Source organism: Oncorhynchus gorbuscha, linkage group LG10 (assembly GCF_021184085.1).
Source record: "Oncorhynchus gorbuscha isolate QuinsamMale2020 ecotype Even-year linkage group LG10, OgorEven_v1.0, whole genome shotgun sequence".
Lineage (NCBI taxonomy): Eukaryota > Metazoa > Chordata > Actinopteri > Salmoniformes > Salmonidae > Oncorhynchus > Oncorhynchus gorbuscha.
The window spans coordinates 86,114,873-86,126,885 of NC_060182.1; positions in this window are offsets into that span (position 1 = coordinate 86,114,873).

A 12,013-nucleotide genomic window follows, 5' to 3' on the forward strand; every position below is an offset into this window, starting at 1 on the left:
GGAGGGAGGGAGGGAGGGAGGGAGGGAGGGAGGGAGGAAATAGAAGTACTTTAGGTTCTTCAAATAAAACGATCCTGAAAGGCACAGAGAGAGATGAAGGTAGCACTACGGTCTGTCTGTCTTCCCTATGCAGCACTCACTTTGTTCTCAGGCATCCTTCAGATAGTTTGAGACTTGTATTCCCATGTTACCCTCTCCCCCTCTCCTCTTCTGCCCCCCCCCTCCCTCTCTCCATCTCAGCGGGGGCCATTTTCTCTCTGTCTCAGGGGGACAGAGGAGAGGAGCTCTCTGTTTCTCTGAATTATTTAGATTTAGTCTCCTCAGCTTCATCAGTGGTTTCTGCTGGTTAGTCCTCCTTCAAAAGGAGACTCAGCTTCATCAGTGGTTTCTATTGGTTAGTCCTCCTTCAGAAGGAGACTCAGCTTCATCAGTGGTTTCTGCAGGTTAGTCCTCCTTCAGGAGACTCAGCTTCATCAGTGGTTTCTGCTGGTTAGTCCTCCTTCAGAAGGAGACTCAGCTTCTTCAGTGGTTTCTGCTGGTTAGTCCTCCTTCAAAAGGAGACTCAGCTTCATCAGTGGTTTCTGCTGGTTAGTCCTCCTTCAGAAGGAGTCTCAGCTTCTTCAGTGGTTTCTGCTGGTTAGTCCTCCTTCAAAAGGAGACTCAGCTTCATCAGTGGTTTCTGCAGGTTAGTCCTCCTTCAAAAGGAGACTCAGCTTCTTCAGTGGTTTCTGCTGGTTAGTCCTCCTTCAAAAGGAGACTCAGCTTCATCAGTGGTTTCTGCTGGTTAGTCCTCCTTCAAAAGGAGACTCAGCTTCTTCAGTGGTTTCTGCTGGTTAGGCCTCCTTCAGAAGGAGACTCAGCTTCATCAGTGGTTTCTGCTGGTTAGTCCTCCTTCAAAAGGAGACTCAGCTTCATCAGTGGTTTCTGCTGGTTAGTCCTCCTTCAGAGGGAGACTCAGCTTCATCAGTGGTTTCTGCTGGTTAGTCCTCCTTCAAAAGGAGACTCAGCTTCATCAGTGGTTTCTGCTGGTTAGTCCTCCTTCAGAAGGAGACTCAGCTTCTTCAGTGGTTTCTGCTGGTTAGTCCTCCTTCAGAAGGAGACTCAGCTTCATCAGTGGTTTCTGCTGGTTAGTCCTCCTTCAGAAGGAGACTCAGCTTCTTCAGTGGTTTCTGCTGGTTAGTCCTCCTTCAGAGGGAGACTCAGCTTCATCAGTGGTTTCTGCTGGTTAGTCCTCCTTCAAAAGGAGACTCAGCTTCATCAGTGGTTTCTGCAGGTTAGTCCTCCTTCAGAAGGAGACTCAGCTTCATCCGTGGTTTCTGCAGGTTAGTCCTCCTTCAGAAGGAGACTCAGCTTCATCAGTGGTTTCTGCTGGTTAGTCCTCCTTCAGAAGGAGACTCAGCTTCATCAGTGGTTTCTGCTGGTTAGTCCTCCTTCAGAAGCAGTCTTGAACTGCGTCTCAATTGGCCCCCTATTCCCTAAATACTGCACTATGTCGGGAATAGGGTGCCAGTTGGGACACCGTCTCTGTCTTAATATGACCATTAGAAAATTACAGAGCCAGTCCACTTCACTGCATCACCCCCATGGGCACTGCGTAATCCTCATCACCACCCTCACCATCACCCCCGTGGTCACTGTGTAATCCCCATCACCATCCTCATCATCAGCTGCTGGGTTTCTGTGTGTACCCATCACCATCCTCATCATCAGCTGCTGGGTCTCTGTGTGTCCTCATCACCATCCTCATCATCAGCTGCTGGGTCTCTGTGTGTCTTCATCACCATCCTCATCATCAGCTGCTGGGTCTCTGTGTGTCTTCATCACCATCATCATCAGCTGCTGGGTCTCTGTGTGTCTTCATCACCATCCTCATCATCAGCTGGTGAGTCTCTGTGTGTCTTCATCACCATCCTCATCATCAGCTGGTTAGCTAGGTTGCTCACTGATATGGAGCCTCTGTGTTCAGTAATTTAATGCACACGCACGCACACACATATGTCCCTTCCACAGGACACATTTATTCAACTAAAAGGATTTCACTACTACAGTATTCCACAGTGGCATGTCTTGAGGTTGACATGAAAGAGACTGTGAAATGAGTCACAAACCATTTGCTTTGAAAGATCTAGTTGAAGGCTGAAAATAGGTGATTTATTCATAATTATATATTAATAATACACTACTTCACTTATCTGTAACGACAAGCTTTTAAGGATTGGATTCTATGCCTTGAAGTAATCCTAGATTTATACTCACTCGATTGACTCTCTGTACATAACTTGATGGCAAATATTAGAGGATTTAAACTGGTGTGTGTGTGTGTGCGTGTGTGTAGGTGTGTGTGTTTGTAGGTGCGTGTGCTTGTGTGCGCGTGTGTGTTTGCGTGCATGCGTGTGTGTGTTGTAGGTGCGTGTGTGTGCTTGCGTGCGTGTGTGTGCTTGTGCGTGTGTGTGTGTGTAGGTGCGTGTGTGTGCGTGTTTGTGTGTGTGTGTAGGTGCATGCATGCGTGTTTGTCTGTGTTTGTGTGTGTGTGCTTGCGTGGGTGCATGCGTGTGTGTGCGTGTAGGTAGCACACAACACACACACCTACACACACACACACACACACACAACACACACACACACACACACACACACACACACACACACACACACACACACACACACACACACACACACACACACACACACACACACACACACACACACTCTATCTCTGTATGGACTGGTTGTCCAGCTCAGTTCCTTTGATCTTCAGTCCTCCCTGGGCAACTGTGGAGGTTAAGGGATCCTACACACGCACACACAGTTGCCATGAGAGGCAGCTGGTCTATTCCTGCCGCACACCATGCAGAGTCCAGGTGGTGGGAGATGGTAAACACATGCTCCAGACACACCCATGAGAACAGACCTACTGGAACTGGATCATCCTGATATCATCGGGGAGTAGCACATCAGACCATCCAGGACCAACATCAGACCATCCAGGACCAACACAGACACATCAGACCATCCAGGACCAACACAGACACATCAGACCATCCAGGACCAACACAGACACATCAGACCATCCAGGACCAACACAGACACATCAGACCATCCAGGACCAACACAGACACATCAGACCATCCAGGACCAACACAGACACATCAGACCATCCAGGACCAACACAGACACATCAGACCATCCAGGACCAACACAGACACATCAGACCATCCAGGACCAACACAGACACATCAGACCATCCAGGACCAACACAGACACATCAGACCATCCAGGACCAACACAGACACATCAGACCATCCAGGACCAACACAGACACATCAGACCATCCAGGACCAAGACACAGACACATCAGACCATCCAGGACCAACACAGACACATCAGACCATCCAGGACCAACACAGACACATCAGACCATCCAGGACCAACACAGACACATCAGACCATCCAGGACCAACACATAGCACATCAGACCATCCAGGACCAACACAGACACATCAGACCATCCAGGACCAACACAGACACATCAGACCATCCAGGACCAACACATAGCACATCAGACCATCCAGGACCAACACAGACACATCAGACCATCCAGGACCAACACAGACACATCAGACCATCCAGGACCAAGACAGACACATCAGACCATCCAGGACCAACACAGACACATCAGACCATCCAGGACCAACACAGACACATCAGACCATCCAGGACCAACACAGACACATCAGACCATCCAGGACCAACACATAGCACATCAGACCATCCAGGACCAACACAGACACATCAGACCATCCAGGACCAACACAGCACATCAGACCATCCAGGACCAACACATAGCACATCAGACCATCCAGGACCAACACAGACACATCAGACCATCCAGGACCAACACAGACACATCAGACCATCCAGGACCAACACAGACACATCAGACCATCCAGGACCAACACAGACACATCAGACCATCCAGGACCAACACAGACACATCAGACCATCCAGGACCAACACAGACACATCAGACCATCCAGGACCAACACAGACACATCAGACCATCCAGGACCAACACAGACACATCAGACCATCCAGGACCAACACAGACACATCAGACCATCCAGGACCAACACAGACACATCAGACCATCCAGGACCAACACAGACACATCAGACCATCCAGGACCAACACAGACACATCAGACCATCCATCAGACCATCCAGGACCAACACAGACACATCAGACCATCCAGGACCAACACAGACACATCATCCAGGACCAACACAGACACATCAGACCATCCAGGACCAACACAGACACATCACATCAGACCATCCAGGACCAACACAGACACATCAGACCATCCAGGACCAACACAGACACATCAGACCATCCAGGACCAACACAGACACATCAGACCATCCAGGACCAACACAGACACATCAGACCATCCAGGACCAACACAGACACATCAGACCATCCAGGACCAACACAGACACATCAGACCATCCAGGACCAACACAGACACATCAGACCATCCAGGACCAACACAGACACATCAGACCATCCAGGACCAACACAGACACATCAGACCATCCAGGACCAACACAGACACATCAGACCATCCAGGACCAACACAGACACATAGCACATCAGACCATCCAGGACCAACACAGACACATCAGACCATCCAGGACCAACACAGACACATCAGACCATCCAGGACCAACACAGACACATCAGACCATCCAGGACCAACACAGACACATCAGACCATCCAGGACCAACACAGACACATCAGACCATCCAGGACCAACACAGACACATCAGACCATCCAGGACCAACACAGACACATCAGACCATCCAGGACCAACACAGACACATCAGACCATCCAGGACCAACACAGACACATCAGACCATCCAGGACCAACACAGACACATCAGACCATCCAGGACCAACACAGACACATCAGACCATCCAGGACCAACACAGACACATCAGACCATCCAGGACCAACACAGACACATCAGACCATCCAGGTCTGATATTTACCTGTGTCCGTTCTGGATCGTCTTGTGTCCTGAATTGTCTACACATATCCCACACAGCACACAAGGTGATCCAGGACCGACACAGCACACAAGGTGATCCAGGATGGTCCAGACGTGAGTCTGATTGTGGTCCAGATTTGAGTCTGATTATGATCCAGGTATGAGTCTGAATATGGTCCAGGTATGAGTCTGATTATGGTCCAGGTATGAGTCTGATTATGGTCCAGGTATGAGTCTGATTATGGTCCAGGTATGAGTCTGATTATGGTCCAGGTATGAGTCTGATTATGGTCCAGGTATGAGTCTGATTATGGTCCAGGTATGAGTCTGATTATGGTCCAGGTATGAGTCTGATTATGGTCCAGGTATGAGTCTGATTATGGTCCAGACATGTCTGATTATGGTCCAGTTATGAGTCTGATTATGGTCCAGACATGTCTGATTATGGTCCAGGTATGAGTCTGATTATGGTCCAGGTATGAGTCTGATTATGGTCCAGGTATGAGTCTCATTATGGTCCAGACATGTCTGATTATGGTCCAGGTATGAGTCTGATTATGGTCCAGGTATGAGTCTGATTATGGTCCAGGTATGAGTCTGATAATGGTCCTGGTATGAGTCTGATTATGGTCCAGGTATGAGTCTGATTATGGTCCAGGTATGAGTCTGATTATGGTCCAGGTATGAGTCTGATTATGGTCCAGGTATGAGTCTGATTATGGTCCAGACATGTCTGATTATGGTCCAGGTATGAGTCTGATTATGGTCCAGGTATGAGTCTGATTATGGTCCAGGTATGAGTCTGATTATGGTCCAGGTATGAGTCTGATTATGGTCCAGGTATGAGTCTGATTATGGTCCAGGTATGAGTCAACCTATCCGCTTCTTCCTCTTGCCAAGGTTGGTTTGATCCATCCTCTCATCCATCCTCTCAATCATTCTCCCTTGGCTGAGTGTTCTCTCTCTGACACGTCCACTCATTACCCCCATCCCCCTCAGGTTAACGACAGTCAGGATAATGAGACACCCATTGGCATTTATGGAAATAGATTGAGGGTAATACTCAGAATTGAATCCCTTAAATTCCCTGGGCCATTTTGCATAACGCTGATTCCATAATCTTTGTCTGGTGATTAATCAGATGAAGGATCGTTGTCTGGCGTGTCCCCCAAATGGCACCCCATTCCCTATACAGTGCACTAGTTTTGACCGTATCACTATGGGCTCTGGTCAAATGTAGTGCACTATATGGGGAATATGGTGCCATTTGGGACGCACATCAGTTGCTTAAACAGATGGAGCAAGAGTGATGGGGTCGGCTATAAAACATGACGGATGATATGGTCCGGTTGGGCTCCTGTTTCAAAAAGACTAACTTTTAACCCTGTTGCCACTGCTCTGGCTGATCTTCATCTGAAGACTTCACTGAGCTTTGGGCGTGATTAGTGGGCTTAGCTAGATCTAATAGTGGGAGAGGGAGATGGAGAGAAGATGGGTGAGAGAGAAAGAGAGAGAGAAGAGAAGTGGGGAGAGAGAGAGAGAAGAGGTGTGGGGTGGAGGAGAGAGAGAAGAGGTGTGGGGTGGAGGAGAGAGAGAGTGTGAGAGAGTGAGAGAGAGAGAGAGAGAGAGAGAGAGAGAGAAGAGAGAGAGAGAGAGAGAGAGAGAGAGAGAGAGAGAGAGAGAGAGAGAGAGAGAGAGAGAGAGAGAGAGAGAGAGAGAGAGAGAGAGAGATGAAGAGACTGTGGTTGAGTCAGAGATAAAATGACTGTGATAACAACTTTTAAAATGTCAACACGCGTTGAAAGAGCAGAAAGACAGATGAGGACATAAATAGAAAGAGAGGAAAAAGGTAGAGAAGCAGAATATAAGACAGAGATGAACTGAGCTAAAGAAAGTAGTTAAAAATGTGAGTAAGGGTTCTAGCTTGAGAAGAAAAGAAAATGACAGACAAGGGAGAGATAAGCTACAAGCCAGACCAGACTAGTCTAGATCTACAAAATGAATTCATCTGTAATATTTTATTATGATTTATTTTAATTTTATTGTACCTTTATTTAACTAGGCAAGTCAGTTAATTAAGAACAAATTCTTATTTTCAATGACGGCCTAGGAACTGTGGGTTAACTGCCTGTTCAGATGCAGAACGACAGATTTGTACCTTGTCAGCTCGAGGGTTTGAACTTGCAACCTTCCTTATATATATACATACACAGTACCAGTTCAAAGTTTGGACACACTCATTCAAAGGTGTTTCTTTATGTTTCTCTTCTCTCTATCGTTCCGTTCCTGCTCCCAGCTGTTCCTATTCCCTAATCAATCATTTAGTCTTCCCACACCTGTTCCCGATCCTTTTCCCTGATTAGAGTCCCTATTTCTTCCTTTGTGTTCCGTTTCTGTCCTGTCGGTTCCTTGTCTAGAATTCACCGTGCTGTGTTTGTGTATCGCCCTGTCGTGTCGTGTTTTCCTCAGATGCTGCGTGGTGAGCAGGTGTCTGAGTCTGTCTGGTTCAAGTGCCTTCCCGAGGCAACCTGCTGTTCACCTGCTGTTCAAGATCGAGTCTCCAGTTTGTCCTCGTCATTTCGAGTGAAAGTTGTGTTTTTTGATTGTATTTACTTTACTGGATTAAAGACTCTGTTTTCGCCAAGTCGCTTTTGGGTCCTCTTTCACCTGCATGACAGAAGGAACCGACCAAGGAATGGACCCAGCGACTTCAGACGCTCGTTACACTGCCGTCGAGATCCAAGGAGCCATGCTCGGCAGACACGAGCAGGAATTGTCTGCTGCTCGCCATGCCGTGGAGAACCTGGCCGCTCAGGTTTCCGACCTCTCTGGACAGTTCCAGAGTCTTCGTCTCGTGCCACCTGTTACTTCCTGGCCTGCCGAGCCTCCAGAACCTAGGGTTAATAACCCACCTTGCTACTCCGGGCAGCCCACTGAGTGCCGCTCCTTTCTCACGCAGTGTGAGATTGTGTTCTCTCTCCAACCCAACACATACTCTAGAGAGAGAGCTCGGGTTGCTTACGTCATTTCACTCCTTACTGGCCGGGCTCGAGAATGGGGCACAGCTATCTGGGAGGCAAGGGCTGATTGCTCTAACAAGTTCCAGAACTTTAAAGAGGAGATGATTCGGGTTTTTGACCGTTCAGTTTTTGGTAGGGAGGCTTCTAGGGCCCTGGCTTCCTTATGCCAAGGTGAACGGTCCATAACGGATTATTCTATTGAGTTTCGCACTCTTGCTGCCTCTAGTGAGTGGAACGAGCCGGCGCTGCTCGCTCGTTTTCTGGAGGGACTCCACGCAGTGGTTAAGGATGAGATTCTCTCCCGGGAGGTTCCTTCAGATGTGGACTCTTTGATTGCTCTCGCCATCCGCATAGAACGACGGGTAGATCTTCGTCACCGGGCTCGTGGAAGAGAGCTCGCATCAACGGTGTTTCCCTGCTCCGCATCGCAACCATCTCCCTCCTCTGGCTCAGAGACTGAGCCCATGCAGCTGGGAGGGATTCGCATCTCGACTAAGGAGAGGGAACGGAGGATCACCAACCGCCTGTGCCTCTATTGCGGAGTTGCTGGACATTTTGTTAATTCATGTCCAGTAAAAGCCAGAGCTCATCTGTAAGCGGAGGGCTACAGGTGAGCGCAACTACTCAAGTCTCTCCATCAAAATCCTGTACTACTTTGTCGGTCCATCTACGCTGGACCGGTTCGGGTGCTACATGTAGTGCCTTGATAGACTCTGGGGCTGAGGGTTGTTTCATGGACGAAGCATGGGTTCGGAAACATGACATTCCTTTCAGAGAGTTAGAGAAGCCTACGCCCATGTTCGCCTTAGATGGTAGTCATCTTCCCAGTATCAGATTTGAGACACTACCTTTAACCCTCACAGTATCTGGTAACCACAGTGAGACTATTTCTTTTTTGATTTTTCGTTCACCGTTTACACCTGTTGTTTTGGGTCATCCCTGGCTAGTATGTCATAATCCTTCTATTAATTGGTCTAGTAATTCTATCCTATCCTGGAACGTTTCTTGTCATGTGAAGTGTTTAATGTCTGCCATCCCTCCCGTTTCTTCTGTCCCTACTTCTCAGGAGGAACCTGGCGATTTGACAGGAGTGCCGGAGGAATATCATGATCTGCGCACGGTCTTCAGTCGGTCCCGAGCCAACTCCCTTCCTCCTCACCGGTCGTATGATTGTAGTATTGATCTCCTTCCGGGGACCACTCCTCCTCGGGGTAGACTATACTCTCTGTCGGCTCCCGAACGTAAGGCTCTCGAGGATTATTTGTCTGTGTCTCTTGACGCCGGTACCATAGTGCCTTCTTCCTCTCCGGCCGGGGCGGGGTTCTTTTTGTTAAGAAGAAGGACGGTACTCTGCGCCCCTGCGTGGATTATCGAGGCTGAATGACATAACGGTTAAGAATCGTTATCCGCTTCCCCTTATGTCATCAGCCTTCGAGATTCTGCAGGGAGCCAGGTGCTTTACTAAGTTGGACCTTCGTAACGCTTACCATCTCGTGCGCATCAGAGAGGGGGACGAGTGGAAAACGGCGTTTAACACTCCGTTAGGGCATTTTGAGTACCGGGTTCTGCCGTTTGGTCTCGCCAATGCGCCAGCTGTTTTCAGGCATTAGTTAATGATGTTCTGAGAGACATGCTGAACATCTTTGTTTTTGTCTATCTTGACGATATCCTGATTTTTTCTCCGTCACTCGAGATTCATGTTCAGCACGTTCGACGTGTTCTACAGCGCCTTTTAGAGAATTGTCTCTACGTAAAGGCTGAGAAGTGCTCTTTTCATGTCTCCTCCGTTACTTTTCTCGGTTCCGTTATTTCCGCTGAAGGCATTCAGATGGATTCCGCTAAGGTCCAAGCTGTCAGTGTGATTGGCCCGTTCCAAGGTCACGTGTCGAGTTGCAGCGCTTTTTAGGTTTCGCTAATTTCTATCGGCGTTTCATTCGTAATTTCGGTCAATTGCTGCCCCTCTCACAGCTCTTACTTCTGTCAAGACGTGTTTTAAGTGGTCCGGTTCCGCCCAGGGAGCTTTTGATCTTCTAAAAGAACGTTTTACGTCCGCTCCTATCCTCGTTACTCCTGACGTCACTAGACAATTCATTGTCGAGGTTGGCCTTCAGAGGTAGGCGTGGGAGCCATTCTATCCCAGCGCTTCCAGTCTGACGATAAGGTTCATCCTTGCGCTTATTTTCTCATCGCCTGTCGCCATCTGAGCGCAACTATGATGTGGGTAACCGTGAACTGCTCGCCATCCGCTTAGCCCTAGGCGAATGGCGACAGTGGTTGGAGGGCGACCGTTCCTTTTGTCGTTTGGACAGACCATAAGAACCTTGAGTACATCCGTTCTGCCAAACGACTTAATGCCCGTCAAGCTCGTTGGGCGTTGTTTTTCGCTCGTTTCGAGTTTGTGATTTCTTACCGTCCGGGTAGCAAGAACACCAAGCCTGATGCCTTATCCCGTCTGTAGTTCTTCTGTGGCTTCTACTGATCCCGAGGGGATTCTTCCTTATGGGCGTGTTGTCGGGTTAACAGTCTGGGGAATTGAAAGACAGGTTAAGCAAGCACTCACGCACACTGCGTCGCCGCGCGCTTGTCCTAGTAACCTCCTTTTCGTTCCTGTTTCCACTCGTCTGGCTGTTCTTCAGTGGGCTCACTCTGCCAAGTTAGCTGGTCATCCCGGTGTTCGAGGCACTCTTGCGTCTATTCGCCAGCGCTTTTGGTGGCCGACTCAGGAGCGTGACACGCGCCGTTTCGTGGCTGCTTGTTCGGACTGCGCGCAGACTAAGTCGGGTAACTCTCCTCCTGCCGGTCGTCTCAGACCGCTCCCCATTCCTTCTCGACCATGGTCTCACATCGCCCTAGACTTCATTACCGGTCTGCCTTTGTCTGCGGGGAAGACTGTGATTCTTACGGTTGTCGATAGGTTCTCTAAGGCGGCACATTTCATTCCCCTCGCTAAACTTCCTTCCGCTAAGGAGACGGCACAAATCATTATCGAGAATGTATTCAGAATTCATGGCCTCCCGTTAGACGCCGTTTCAGACAGAGGCCCGCAATTCACGTCACAGTTTTGGAGGGAGTTCTGTCGTTTGATTGGTGCGTCCGTCAGTCTCTCTTCCGGGTTTCATCCCCAGTCTAACGGTCAAGCAGAGAGGGCCAATCAGACGATTGGTCGCATACTACGCAGCCTTTCTTTCAGAAACCCTGCGTCTTGGGCAGAACAGCTCCCCTGGGCAGAATACGCTCACAATTCGCTTCCTTCGTCTGCTACCGGGTTATCTCCGTTTCAGAGTAGTCTGGGTTACCAGCCTCCTCTGTTCTCATCCCAGCTTGCCGAGTCCAGCGTTCCCTCCGCTCAAGCGTTTGTCCAACGTTGTGAGCGCACCTGGAGGAGGGTGAGGTCTGCACTTTGCCGTTACAGGGCACAGACTGTGAGCCGCCAATAAACGCAGGATTAAGAGTCCAAGGTATTGTTGCGGCCAGAGAGTGTGGCTTTCCACTCGCAACCTTCCTCTTACGACAGCTTCTCGTAAGTTGACTCCGCGGTTCATTGGTCCGTTCCGTGTCTCCCAGGTCGTCAATCCTGTCGCTGTGCGACTGCTTCTTCCGCGACATCTTCGTCGCGTCCATCCTGTCTTCCATGTCTCCTGTGTCAAGCCCTTTCTTCGCACCCCCGTTCGTCTTCCCTCCCCCCCCGTCCTTGTCGAGAGCGCACCTATTTACAAGGTACATAAGATCATGGACATGCGTTCTCGGGGACGGGGTCACCAATACTTAGTGGATTGGGAGGGTTACGGTCCTGAGGAGAGGAGTTGGGTTCCGTCTCGGGACGTGCTGGACCGTTCACTCATTGATGATTTCCTCCGTTGCCGCCAGGATTCCTCCTCGAGTGCGCCAGGAGGCGCTCGGTGAGTGGGGGGGTACTGTCATGTTTTGTCATTTATTATC